The sequence below is a fragment of the Agelaius phoeniceus genome, chromosome 1 (assembly GCF_051311805.1).
Source record: "Agelaius phoeniceus isolate bAgePho1 chromosome 1, bAgePho1.hap1, whole genome shotgun sequence".
Classification (NCBI taxonomy): Eukaryota; Metazoa; Chordata; class Aves; order Passeriformes; family Icteridae; genus Agelaius; species Agelaius phoeniceus.
In genome coordinates this window covers 70,161,873-70,176,351 of record NC_135265.1, presented here as the reverse complement: position 1 = coordinate 70,176,351, position 14,479 = coordinate 70,161,873, and the positions used below count along the sequence as shown (strand labels likewise).

At 44.9% G+C, this 14,479-nt stretch overlaps 1 protein-coding gene across 1 annotated transcript in view; it reads right to left on the bottom strand.

The window, feature by feature from the left end:
• Positions 1-13,243: 13,243 nt before the first annotated feature.
• The window catches only part of DUSP22 (dual specificity phosphatase 22), a 48,028-nt gene continuing 46,792 nt past the window's right edge, over positions 13,244-14,479 (bottom strand). The window contains exon 9 of the transcript XR_008533984.2: positions 13,244-14,466. The gene's annotated coding sequence lies outside the window, so the exon portion shown is untranslated. The remainder of the gene's footprint in view (positions 14,467-14,479) is intronic.

The window sequence follows — 14,479 nt, the reverse complement described above, 5'->3', positions numbered from 1 at the left end:
ATCTTGAGGCGCCAGGGCTGGAACCCGCTGGCTCGCCTGCCCTCAGAGCCTCCTGCCCCAACGTGGTGGACGAAGGAGAGAGCTCCGGGCTTGCATGAAAGTCTCTCTCGCCGCCTCTCGGGTTTCAAGCACGTGTGTCGTGGCACGACACTCTGGTTTTGGTCTGTTCTAACGTCCCCAGCGCACATCCATCCACATCCTCTCTGTGCAAGGTCTCAGGTCACAGAATCTGTCACCGTGCTGCGCCGGAGGTTTAGGATATTAATTGCAAATCTTCAACGCCATCTTCTGAAATTTAAATGTAATTATCGCCGCGTTCGGAGGGAGAAGTGAGAAGTGCAGGCGTTTTCAGGTACTGGGTTTGTAACACACCATCAATCCTCCAAAAAAGCATTGGCAGGGCCAGTATGAAATCCTTTCAGTCATGAGCCAAGGCACCTTTGGAACACTGGAATACATGTCTGATATTGGAGGTGACTGCTACCATAAATCAAGACAAGTAACCACAGCTTTACCAAAAGGCATCTGAAAGACTTACTAGAAATCCAATTTCAATTTGCAGGGTTAAGACTGTGTGGTACTCAGGGTGCCAGCTGAAATTTCACTAAGTATAAAACCATCTTGAAATATATCACTGTAAAAAGAACACTTCTCATGTCTTCTCTTTTGTGGTTTTTAAACCAGGAAATTTGGGACCAGGGTGAAACATGCAGACTGGACCTGCACTAGGTCAAATCCTTCATGAGAAAAATTAAAACCTTCTTTCTCAAATACTGGAGAATATTAAAAAGAAAAAATAGTTGCTGTTGTCCAAAGAAAACCATGTATAGATGGAGAGGTAGGTAAGTTGCATGTCAAGAGAAGATAAAGTCAGTCATGAAATTCCCAGAGATTACCTATGTAGGAAATTACCTCGCTGGGAGTTTGGTTGCTTTGCAGCAAGAATTCTATTAGAAAACTGTCTCTAGTTGCCTAAATGTTAGAGGAGATGATTAAAGCCAGACCCCTACATGCACACTCGGCCTTTGCAAATCAGTCTTCTCATGAGTAAGACATTCTAATCTCATTAGCTTTGGTGACTTCTTTACACAGTGTTTCTGGACATCCTAAATCCATTTCCATTTAGGATGGCAAAAATATGTAGAAGCACCATTTTGGTCTGCAAAGTAGGAAGCTCTGATCAATACCTCAGCTATGGTGTCTCCATTAAATGCTGCATCTCTGGGTGCTGTTTGCATATCTCAAGAGACTATTCCTCCCTAACCAGCCTTGCTAGTGACATGAACACTCCAGCACCTCACAGCCTGGCCTGTTCATCCATTTCTGGTGTTTTCCACACCATTGCGAGTGCCTGACTCTTCAAACCTTACCGAAAAGCCCTGCTGCCTTCATGGAAGTTTTCTGAGTTAATGCCTGAAGTCCTCTTGTGAAAATGCTCTTGCTGCTGTTTAACCACGGCAGTCACTGCTGGGCCCCCTGTTTTTCACACTCTTAAGGTCACACTGACTAAAGGCATGCCAGGAAAAGTGACTGTTTCTTCTCAACAGTCTCTAACAAGCCCTCAGTGCACAAAAAGATGGCTTCTGCTTTCACCAAACCCCTCTGAAGTCCCAGCTGACTCACCTGGGAATTGCACACAAGGTACAAAAGCAAAGAGAGACAGATGCCATGTCAAAGCAGCTGCCAAGGGCTCTCTGAAGTGGGTCCCTACAGAAAAGGGCAGTGCAGAGCCATGAAGGACACAAATGCTCTTGCACCCAGCAGTTTACTCCTCCTTTCCTTCAGGAAGGTTTCCCTTCCTCTCTGGCTACAAAGGCTCTCCTGTCTCCCTAAAATACCACTGGGTGAACTTGGTCCCAAAGCCAAACAGGGACCTGTTGTCCCCTGTAGGCTGAGGACCATAAATCTGGCAGCAGAGACCTTTTGAGGACTGTGGCTTGTTCAGGAGCTCCCTCTGCACCAGAGACCGTGAAATCCCCTCGGGCATCAGCACAGGGGAAGTTCCATGGTGCAGAAGAGGAACCTGCAGAGGGGAGTGAGGGGCACCCACTCCGTGGCGCTGCTCTGTCCTGGGCTGTCCTGGCTCTCCTGGCTCTCCTGGCTCTCCTGGGCTGTCCTGGCTGTCCTGGGCTCTTCTGGCTCTCCTGGCTCTCCTGGAATGTCCTGGGCTGTCCTGGGCTGTCCTGGCTCTCCTGGGCTGTCCTGTGCTGCTCTGGCTCTCCTGGCTCTCCTGGGCTGTCCTGGGCTGTCCTGGCTGTCCTGAGCTGTCCTGGCTCTCCTGGGCTGTCCTGGGCTGCTCTGGCTCTCCTGGCTCTCCTGGCTCTCCTGGGCTGTCCTGGCTGTCCTGGGCTGTCCTGGGCTGTCCTGGCTGTCCTGGCTGTCAGGCTGCCCTGGGCTGCTCTGGCTGTCCTGGCATTCCATCTGCACATGGCTCTGCTGGGAGTTTGCTCATGGGGGCAGCTCCTGGTGCTCAGTAAAGGTCTGGCCCTCTGCACTCTGGCTGCAGCCCAGAGCAGACCCACCAGTGAGCAGGAGCTCCTTCCCCAGATCTCCTCTCAAGTGGAGACCCTGACCAGGGCTCTTCAGGAGCCCAGCAAACCTTGGGCTGAAGCCCTTTGACAAATGACATTGGTAAAAGCATTTTCAGAAGTGCATTAAGCTCCTAAAAGTATTTTTGGAAAGCCCACAGCTACCTGTGTACACCTTTAGCTGTCCCAAAACCTGTTCCCTGAGATGGAGGTTGCTGGTGGCACAGGTTTCTACCATGGAGTTTTCATCCCTCAGAAATCCTTGTCAATCCCTGGTTGCAAGTCCCTGTGGAATGATGTCCTCCACTGCCCAAAGCAGCAGCACAACTCAGACCCAAACAGGGGCACTCTTAAAGCCTCCCAACGCCACACTTCAGTCAGCAGCTCTGAGTCATGGGGTTGAGTTCAGAAGTCATTCGTACATCAGAAATATGTCCATGGATGTAACTGAATGAATTCAGAGACACTGTGGATATTTGGGGCAGATTTCTGATTACTTTGGTTTATTCCAGCAAAGCACCTGCTCTGTAAGCAGTCTAACACGGTTCAAACAAAAATAAAAAACAATTTTACGCATCTTTTATTGTAGCAACTTCAACTCCTGGTGTCATAAGAGCTGCCTTCTCATTTTGGAAGGGTATTTGCAGTTCCTCCATTTAAAATACTGACTCCTAAAACAGTATTAGTCAGTTATATATTTTCCATAATACTAATTGCAGAGACATTTTAAACTACTAGAAATAAAGCAAAGTGGCAAGCATAGCTGTGTCTTTCAAGCAGAAGAGCCTCACAGCCCAGTTGACATTATTTTAGGTGGATTTGGTTAATGTTTTCTTTTCTTTTCCTGTACTTCCCCTCTCCTTCATAGCTAATAATATTTCCAACCAATTCCCATTAGGCTGCTTTCATGCCTCTGTACATCAGCCTGTGCATGGGTCTGAAGGAACCCTTCACCACCTGTCCTCACTCCTAAGTCATTACAGAATCATGGATTCAGTTACATTGGAAAAGCCCTTGAAAATCAGCAAGTGCAACTGTTAACCTAGCACTGGCCGAGTCCACTGCAAGATAAGACAATACATTAACTGCAAAATCTATTTTTTAGAAAACCCTGCAAATTAGCATCGCATACAAATGCTATTCTGTGTCTTTCCTTTGGAAAGAAAAAGTTGGGAAGCACACCCAACCAGTGTGGCACACAAGCAGTGTGGTGCCCTTCCCCAGTGCCCAGATGTCAGGCCAAGAGCTTGGAAACCCTGGGTTGGCACTTTAGCCTCTGAAAACCAACAGCAAAATTTTTATGGACTTCCTGCTCCTCAAGGAAGGAGGCTCCTTGCCTCCTGATTGAACAGCCTACCCATCTCCCCAGAGCATTTCAACCTTTGGTATTCCAGCTACTTTCATCAGCAAACAGCAGTCATGAATCTAAAGAAGAAGAAAACTATAGGAAAAGAAAAAATTAAGTAGTTTTCTAATTAAAAAAAAATTAAAATAAGGAAAGCGCCTGATGCAGGCCAGGAGCTGTTGAGAGCAACTTCTCCCTTAACTCAGATAATCTCAGCCTTCATCTCTGCAGGGCAGCTACCAAGGACTGCCATGGACTGCTGGCATGGAGGCAAGGGAATCATGGTCCTCTGCTGGAGATGTGAGGCACATCATGGCCGTGTGTCCCCTATGCCCTGGAGCAACAGGTCCAGCTCACTGTCACCTGGGAACCTGTGCTACCCTTCATCCAGTGGAAAAGGCAAATCCAGATTATAGGATTTATCTTTTTTTCATGTCCAACCTCCTTTATTTGCAGTTAAAAAGATGGGGTGTCGGGTAGGAACTCCAGGCCAACAGCCCACCTGACCAAATTTATTCAACTATGTTGTGTCCTCAGAGTATTTCCCATAAAGGCAGTTTACAGGCTGCACTCAAAGACATCCCAAATATGATGAGCACTAACAAAAAAAAACACTTACTGCAATTTGATCACAGAAGTAAGGCCAAACTAGGGATGGACTCTCACCACAGTGGAGAAGTGGGACTGCTCCAGAGGTCGTACCTGATCTAAACGTGATTTATTACAGCAAAGAACAAGGTAAAGACTGAATTCCTGCCTTGGACACATTCCATGTTTGGAGTCCATTTCCAAACTGTGGGACACACAAGGAGAGGGCCAGGCTGACTGTTGTGGGACAAATATAGAGCTGGTGACAGGAGTGCTGTCACCTGTGCGTCTTGCTGGGGACGCCCTTGGGATCACTGTCTTAAATACAGTCCTCCAGCAAGGAAGGAGTTTCCAGGGAATTGGGGAGCACTGAGCACTGTGTGGCTGACACATTGTTTGATTCCTGGCACATTCTGAACTTGTCAAGAGTCTGTGGCTGGATGACACTCAAGTGCTGGACACCCTGGGATGCTGTGAGAGCCCCATGCCCTGGGGAAGGGAGGCTGCATATACAACCACTTAAAATACTTTAACCAATTGTTGCCAGCTTTCATACCAGGAAATGTAAGAAATGTGCTTGGGTTCCTTTCTCTCTAAGTTCAAACCCATATGATTTTCTGGGTTCAAAAGATCAGCTTGGTTTTGTATATTACGGAGTTGAGGTTCCACTTCCAAGGAAGTGAGCTGCAAGGACCTCTGTTAAAAAAGAAAATTACTTGGAGAGGGGAGGGATTAGGGTGGCACAACAAGAAAACTCACTAAAAACTAAGCACTATTTAAAAAAACCCACAAAATATGTACTGCATATGTATCATCCATTCTGCTCCTGCTGCCTACTACAATTGTCCATTAAATTTAAAACTGTCTGGGATTTCTGTTCTTTTGAACTGGAGCATCTTTCTGAAAAGCAGTGCAAAGCAGGAATTAAAATGATAGAGAAAGGAACTCAGGTGGAAGTGAGCTTTGGGAAGTTCCACAAAAGTCATTGATGTGGGTGCCACTAGGATTTAAAGAAACTGGGAGGATTGCCAGTGGCACACTTGGGGCATATGCAACACTGTGCAAGGAGCTTCACCATTTCAAACATAATTTGGTTTCATCCTGTCTTGATTAGCAAGGGGTAAATCCCCAGCCCTGATTTACTGAACAGATGGTGATGACATGCAGATCGTTGTGAGAAGGAGGTGGTGATGGTCTAGCAGTTTGTTACATTCTTCTTTCTGATAGACAAAAGAGGAACCCAGAGCCCCAAAGGAAAAATACTTAGTGAGCAAGGAGGGCTATAACCTAAAGTATTTAAAGAAAAAGAAAAACCCATTTATCTATTGCTCTTCTTTAGGCACCAACAAAAATTACATGCCTACATTTTTGTGTTGAGGAGAGACCTGGCTCATCATTCACAGGGGCACAATGTGAGTTTGGCTGTGATCTACGGGAGTGAGCAATCAAGCCCTAAATGAATGTACCGTGGTATTTCACTTTGAAAAGAAGCAGCTTGGCCCTATTAGATGTGCAGGAGAATGATTTAAAAGGAAACAGGTTTTTGTAAACAAGGATTTCGGTGGAGGGCGAGAATGAGGGGTAGCAAGTCAGAATTTCTCCTGCTATCAGTGATCAGTCTAGCACGCACAGAAACTGGTGAAGGCTTTCTAAAAGTTTGCAGAAACATGTAACAGCAAATCCAACCAAAAATCACTTTACAGCACAACCCCAGATGAACCACTGGATGTTCAGTGGTTTCAGCTCTAGTCCTTAGATCAGCAGGCCCCACAAAGATCTCCACTGCCAGCTGTCCTGGGCAGGGGCTTTAATGCAAGATCCTTCCCTGCAGGAGGAAATTCATCCTTCTGCAGTCCTGTGACAACTGGGACATTTGTGTTACAGTCCTCCTTGTCAGGTACCTCTGTGGATGAGAGGGAATGAGAGCATGGAGAGTGCTTGACAAGCTTGAAGTAACCCCTCTCTCCTGGGATGTCAGCATCTTTCAGCCTAAAGCAGCTTTGGCACCTTTGCATCCTGGGTGATGGAGGATAAACCCACTAAATGTGAGGGGAAATTCATAAGAGCTGAAATGTTGTCAGAAGACAACAGGAGGAAACTACACAGCATTGTGACATAGTGAACACTTCAGAAAAAGAGATTTGGCTGCTTTTGGAAATGTCTCCCAGAAAAATTAATATGTTAAATAAAATAATGATACAGTATTACATCTCCCACCTTTCTCCACCCCAGATCACAGCAGCTCTTGGTATCACTGGAAAAGGAAGGGCAAGTGCAGTGCTGTATCCACAACTGTCTCATCGGTGGAACAGCACCTGGGACCACCAAGGGCAGATTTACAGAGGTAGAGGCTGAAGTTCTCAATAGAAGTGAGCTGCTGCCTTCCTTCCAGTGACATGGGAAATACTCCCCTTATTAGACACATTGCTTGCATGGCTTTATTTCACTCTTTCTCTGGAAAATTCTGAAAATTCTCCTAATTTTGCCTAGCAGTTGATGCAGGCCCACAATGCCTTCTGAGGACTGAACAGCTGCAGTGACTGTTGACAGCTGATGCTGCCTGGATGGCCTCTTTCATTGACTTTTGTACCAGGTTGCTCTTTTTTAGTGGTGAAAAAGAAGAGATCTTTGCATGCATGGCTACTCATGGTTAGCATGAGCAGGAAGGATGCTCTGAAGGGTGACTTACTAGCATGGGGGAATGCATCCCTTTTGAAGCAAAATATTTTTTTTCACATTGTCAGTGATGAAAGCTTAGCCACACACACTTCTGCTGAAGGTAGCTGCATGCTAGAAAACACCAAGAAATTCCCTCACCCACTCAGCATTACTCATTTTGTTACATAATTTTATTTTTTTTCCCCTTTTGCTGTGGATTGGGTCAATAAATACACTGGCCCTTAAAAAAAAAAAACAGCTGTCTGTTATGCTTGTTTATAGCAAATGCAATTTTGGCTGTGACTGAGTGGGAAGGCACCATGGGCTACTGGTCCCAGCAAGATGGTATGAATACGTAGCCACTGGTTTTATTGCAGCACCTCAGGCCCATCGTGGGACAGCTCACCTCTGGATATTCAGACCTTACAAAGGCCTACAAAATCCTCTTGCAGTGCTCCCCAGCTCCTGCTGTCCAGAAGGACACAAGTCACTGGCTGCTGTAAGAAGGATATTGTCAAATGTGCTACGTTGTTTTACAATTTTTTCTAACCCTTTTCTTTCATTTAGTCCTTGCAGATGGGAGAATTTATTGGTGATATGAGCAGTGAGATAAAATCCCATTTCATCTCTATGTAAAGCAAAATCCTGTTATATCTCTCTATTGCTACTTGAGCCTTTCCCCCACACTGGTACTGCAGCTGGCTGCCTTGAGAAAGGGGGAAAAATTTTAAAAATTAAAGAAATGACCATTTGGTGGCCTTAAGCTGCTACTCAAAGCACCAAAAGTCAGATCCTGCTGTCCCTGAACTGGGGAGGAGTCCCCCCTCTTTGCTGACTGGGAACAAAGTGTGCAGGCCAGGAGCTGCCTGTTGCACAGGGACAGACAGTCCCAGTGCTGCCAGTGCCAGGGGCTGCCTGCTGCTACACTGCCCCAGTAGCTGTGAATTATGATGTTTCCCTCCACAGCTGCGAGGCAGTGACTTTTTAAAAGACTTTTTTAAAAGGACAGACAGCAGCATTTAAGGGGATGCAAACAAAATTCCCTGCTGACACAGTAAAGCTTCTTGAGTACCAGTAAATGCTCCACATAAAATGGCAGATGGATTGGGTTTCTGAGGCATCTCTGGGGCAAGGACTTTACTGCCACAGTTACTTCCAAGTCACCACAGCACTGACAGCACCGTATGACTGACAGCAGTCCCAGGACACATCTTCAGTGATGTTGTTCCCAATCCTAAGCCTAAACTCCAGCTTAGACCAATATCCATTTAATGTGCAATGTATGACAGAGACCAGTGCCTAGGTAGTCCATGTCTGGGATAGGTGTGTGCTCCCACATCAGGCAGTCAGATAAAGTCCTGTCATGTAGATTCTGGGAAGGGTCCAAGACTGGTGTTTATTTTTCATAAGGCAAATGAGAAACATATCATGGAGTACTGGAGAAGCAGCAGGACAGGCTGTCCTCATTAGGGGAAAAAAAGTGTTTGACAGAGAACTCAAGAACATCATTATTGCTGCCCAAGGCTCATTTGGAAATCCATATTAAAAGGGCTCTGCTTGGGACCAATTCTTTCCTCTTCCCTCAAAGGTCCCCTGAAATCATGTTCTCATAATTTTGACACTCGCCAGAGATCAAATAGGATCCTTTTAGCAACTCTCAGTCTATAAATTTAGACTTCAAAATACTAACTCACATTTCCAGAGCGCAGAAGCCATTCAAAGAAGGTCACAGATGCCTCCAGTGCCTTGGAGTGAGGATAGCTGTTGGTGCCACTAAAGAGCACAAGCAAAGGATCTGATCTTATACCTGCAGAACTGAGAAAAACTGTTTACCTGGTGCGCTTCCATGAAGCTCCTCAGAGCTTAAGGGAGAAGAGGTTGTCCATTCCTTTCACCTCTCTGCATGGGCAGGAGTTTAAAATACAAAATACTAGTACCAAGTGGATCTGCTCAGGAGAACATTGGAAGTCAGCATGGGCTCATGTAGCCTAAGTCTGTAAGTCCTAAATCTTACCATGAAATCACAGAGTACCAGTCTGGAAGGGACCTCAAGTCTCATCTGGTCCAACCTTTCTTGTCAAAAGCATGGTCTAGACAAGATGGCCCAGCACCCTGTCCAGCTGATTCTTGAAAGCATCCAGTGTTGGGGAATCCACCACTTGCCTGGGGAGATTATTCCAATGCTTGATGCTTCTCATTGGGAAACATTTCCCTCTTGTGACCAATAGTAATCTCCCCAAGAGTAACCTATATCCATTACCCCTCATGTTTTCCATATGACTCCTCTTAAAAGGGGGTCTCCATCTTCTTTGTAGCCACCCTATAAATACTGGGACACAGTGATAAAGTCCTCTCTGAGCCTTCTTTTCTCAAGCTGTTTGTCCACCAGGACCAACCCCAGGTCTGGGTAGATCCCAATCTGTGATACAGTCCTGGATTATGTTTTCCAAGAAACAAGGTATTACACTTGTCCTTCATCAGGTTCTTGTTCACCAGTTCTTTCAATCTATCCAGTAGGGTGGCTCTCCCTTCCCAAGTGTCCACTTCCTCTCTCAGTTTGGTGTCATCACCAAGTTTCATCAGGGTATCCTTGATCTCATCATTCAGATCACTTATGAGGATATTGAACAGCATTGGGACCAGTTTTCTCTACCAATGCATTCATGGTCCTTCCTCATATTCCTGCTCCACAATACTGGAAAGTTGCTCTAACCATTGGCCTGTCAAGTGCAGCTCACTGGCAGCTGGTTTGCGGATTCACTTTGGACTAGAACCATCAGTTTGGTTATGTTTTCGTTATTGGTTCTGGAGGGCTTTTTGGTGCACTGAGATACAATAGTCAATGTAATTCTCCAAGTAAGTGTCCTTTTCCTTTCACCTTCTGATTACACACAATATTAGCCATCCTTTTTGCCCTCTCATTAATTCCAGAACAAAACCTTTACCTCACTGTGTCTTTCTCAGGAAACTCACACAGTTCCTGAAAGTTCCTCCATTTTTTCCTTCCAGCTCCCACAAGTGCCACTATTTGCTTGTAGAGTTTTTCCCTTGTGATAAAGCAGAAGGAAACCAACAGACCAAAATCAAAGCCTGACTTGGCTTTCTCTAAAAATGTCATTATGTTTTTCTCCTTACCTTCACTAAGCTAGAGCACTATAAACCCCCTTAAGATCAGCCTATCTGTTATGACCGTTCACCTCCAGGGGCTTAACAAGTGTGCACCAACACACCAACAGTGACAGAAACCGAGAGTCACTGATGCGAAGTTCTAGAAGACTGTAGGAAAAAGAGAAATTTGGTGACAGCCAAAGTCCTATGAGCTTTTTGTCCAGGAGTTAACAAATGTGCACCATGGCTGCCCAACACACCAACAGTGACAGAAACTGAGAGTCTCACTGATGCAAAGCTCTAGAAGACCATAGGAAAAAGAGAAATTTGATGACAGCCAAAGTCCTATGAGCAAATGACTATGAGCTTTTCTCTTCTACTAAATGTTATGTGTTATGTTTAAAGATGATCCAGCAGATACCTGCATAACTCAAACTACTCTCTTGTTCCTTGTTCCTGCTATCAGATATCAGGACACACCACCTTGCTGGAAGATCTTTTGAAACCTTAACTTTGGGCTATACTCCATCAGTAGTCTTATCTAAATAAATAAATAACGCCTCTCTAGAGGGGATCTTCATAATCTCTTCCCACATCTAGTTATTACTGACAGGTAGAAGGGAAGATATATCATAGCAGAGGTCTTCCTTTTTGTGACTGCTATGACTCCACTAAAGAATGACTGTGTACCTGCAGGGCCTGGCTAAAGTCATTCCTGAAATGTGAAGCTGCTGTTCCATGAAGCTGCAACAACATGTGACAGACCACAAATATTGATCACCCTGCTTTGAAGGATGGCCAAAAAGCAAAACTGCCAAAAGCATTGATGACTTGTGAAAATGTGCATTAAAGGCTTATCTTGGGGTTGCACTCAAATGTTTAAAGCTTCCCCTGCAGGTGGTCAGGCTAATCCTCTCCCAAACTGAACCAGTGCACAACCAGCTCCCAGCTCCCTGGGGTAAGGCTCATGCACTTTGCCAGTAAACCACATGGGTCTGTCCCAGCTCATCAGCCCTCTGAGAAGCCAGGGCATGCTGTGTCACAGCTGGGATGCACAGCTGGCAGCCCTCCTCACTGTGCAGGTTTCACTCAAGGTGATGGAGACACGACCCTATTTATTACCATCTCCCAGGAGAATCGCGGCCATTTCACACAACTCCATTGTCAAGTATTTCCTTCAGGCATCATCTTGGCATCTGCTATTGAAATGGGGTTGCTAATGTGTCATTCCATCCTTTCTCAAAAAAAGCACCCAGCTGCAGCCTACCACTACTTACAGAAGGCTCCTTCCTGCTTTAATTGCAGCCTCTTGTTTAAATATCCACTGCCCATCTGCCCTCCCTCCTCCAGCAAGCACACAGGTGGAAATTCTCTTGCTCAGAGACTCACAGTACTTTATGAAATATTAAATTAGAATATGGCTGGTTTAAAACAGCTACTAATGCCTTTCTTCTACAGCCCACAGAGCATTCTTGTAACCAAAGCCACAAAAAAGGAGGTATTTTTAAATAAGCTGTGGGGATTGATTCACCGATTACTGTCTCTTCCTCCCCTTTATTGTTTCCCATCAGAGCTGGCAAATCACTCTCAGAGCACTCACCAAACCATGCTCTCCCTCCTCTTACCTCTGCTATTTCCACAGCCTGGTCCCCACACAAGTTATTTTCAGCTAGGTAAATAATCTATTAGTTTCTAATCACCCTAATATACATGCTCCTAATTAAAAATGGATTAAACTGTTTGGCTTTCTTGAACAAGTGATCAGCACAGAATCCAGCAAGCACCTCCATTCAGTCTTGAAGGGAGGAAGAAAAGCCTGGAGGGACTAATAGGATCATAATTACCCAGCTTAGTGCTCGAGGCAACCCTGGAGAAGACAAGGAGACTTTGTCCATCAGTAGAGAGACAGAGGCTTCTCCAATACACACAGTTTGCATCTACTCCGGCTGGAAAGTTAAGGATTTCTTTTTTAACTGAGGTGCCCACAGCAAGCACTGCAAGTTCCCCAGCCCTGCATGAAGTTCAGTGTGTTTCAGGCCACTGAGGCTCCCTGATCACTCACTCTGAGTCCCCACACACTGACCTTCCCTCAGAAATTACCTGAGAGGTGGCACCGACAGCATTTCACAGAGTGCAATGCATTCAGAGAAAAACAGCTAATTCAAGGGGGAGTCCCTTCCTCTGCTGCCTGGAGTTTCCAAGCTGTCTTTGGAAATGAATCAAATTCATGTCTTCCATGAAACAGTCCAAAAGATAGCAGCAGCAGCTTGGCCAGGGAGACACTGATTTTGTTCTTCCTCCAGTTCTCATCTGCCAGAACAGCCTTTATTAGATGTATTCACCATATGCACTTTCTTTCCAGAACAAGAAAATCAGGACAACACTTTTTTTTCTATCACCATAGCCATATATCCAAAGTACTCTGGAGAATCCCTTTTACTTTCTTTTAGCTTGCAGACATTTTCCTGGAGGACATGGAAGGTATCAGGACATGGCTCAGGAGCTCTAACCACGTTATCCTTAGCTATTCCAATGTTTTAATTTTTTTGCCATGTGCTATTCCTCCTTGGCCTGCCATCCGCTGCTCCCCCCATCATTCTTGAAGTCACAAGCACATTATGTATCCCAACCATTTAATTTTTACCTGTGATTTTATGTCCAACCGATGCACCAGAGGGACTCATTTCACCTAGGACAGTCACAACCAGAATTGCTCTGGGCCTCTTTCTCTTCACTCCATTTTTTTTTTTCTCATTTAGAAATTAAGACAGCTGCACTTTATTGTTAATGTTGAAATATAGCGAACGGTTCCCGGGGGAGTAAGATGTCCTATGAAAATACATCTCCCATCTACATCCAACCACCATCCTGTGCACCTTCATATGCAGGTGGGATGAAGGTGTTGAGACCTTCCATCACAGCTCCTTGCCCTGCCTCAGGATCTCTCTGTTACGAACATATTTTACCACCCCTGAGATGGAGGGCAGGTACCTCAATTGAAAATACACAACCAACATTGATGCAGTGCTTTTTATCCAGGGCATCTCAAAGCTGTACCAGGGAAAGTTGTGGCTGCTTCCCCATTTTACTGGGAAAACGAAGCAAACCAGACTGAAACAACCTGCATAATCACACAGCAAATGGTAGGAGATTTGGTAACAGAATCCTAAATGCTGCTCAGTCCAGCATTTTATGGATTGGACAAAGGTGAGGGACTCAGTATGCCTTCTTGGCAAGTCAAAACCACAAGTCCTTTGTTTCAAAAAGGATTATGGAAACTTGTAGCCTGTCTTACTGCAACACTGGTGCTCTTGCCACCCTTTCTATGCCATTAATACAATTTTTGCATTATCAGGGAACGATAATTCTATGGGAGAGAAGCCCAGCTAGAAATATGTGAGATCTCCCAAGGGAAACATTGATGTATGGTGACCAACCCAGGGAAATGAAGGTCAACACTAAAAGAAAAGAAAATATTGCAAAGTATCTAAGACTATTTCAGTGATAGCAGAGCACAGAGTGCATTTCCAATGAATTACTATATTACATTAATACCCACTGGAGGTTATACCTTTTCCTATTCATCCTCCAGACTTATTACTAATGGTTAATTTCATACAGCCTTACCCAGCTGAGAGATGACAGAGGCACACTTGCACAGCCTCCAAAAAATATGTGCAAAAATATGAATTTTTTGTTTGTTTTTTCTCTTTTCTTTCCTTCTTTTGAGACATTGAGGGATTTTATAAGCTGTTTTGCTAGGAAAGTCATATGCTGCAGACTTAACTTGCAAAGACTTCCAAAATGCAATCCTTGGAAAAATACAGAGTGAGCATGCATATACACAGCTGTAATTCTGACACCTTCAACATATACTTTCTCTAAACACACAACAGAGTTTTCCCTACTTAGAAACTTTCAACTAAGTCCCATCTTGCCTTAAAATGTAAGAGAGAGGATCAAGTAAAATGTGTGCAATTAGTAGTAACCTGCACAGGATGCAGGTCCACCAATAAACATTGCTTTTTGGCATAGAAATCAGAAATAAAATATCCCTTTTGAATGTTTTCAATGACAGGCTCAACACTGTCATGGATCAGTGTTACTTATCCAAAGCATCCAGTGTTGTACAAGAGCCAGAAGGCCACAGAAGATGACAACATCCAACAAAAGGCACATCAAGCTCCAGAGAAAAGCCCCAGTCATAACAGGACAGATACACAGACAGCCAAAGCGTACCTGTTAATACAAT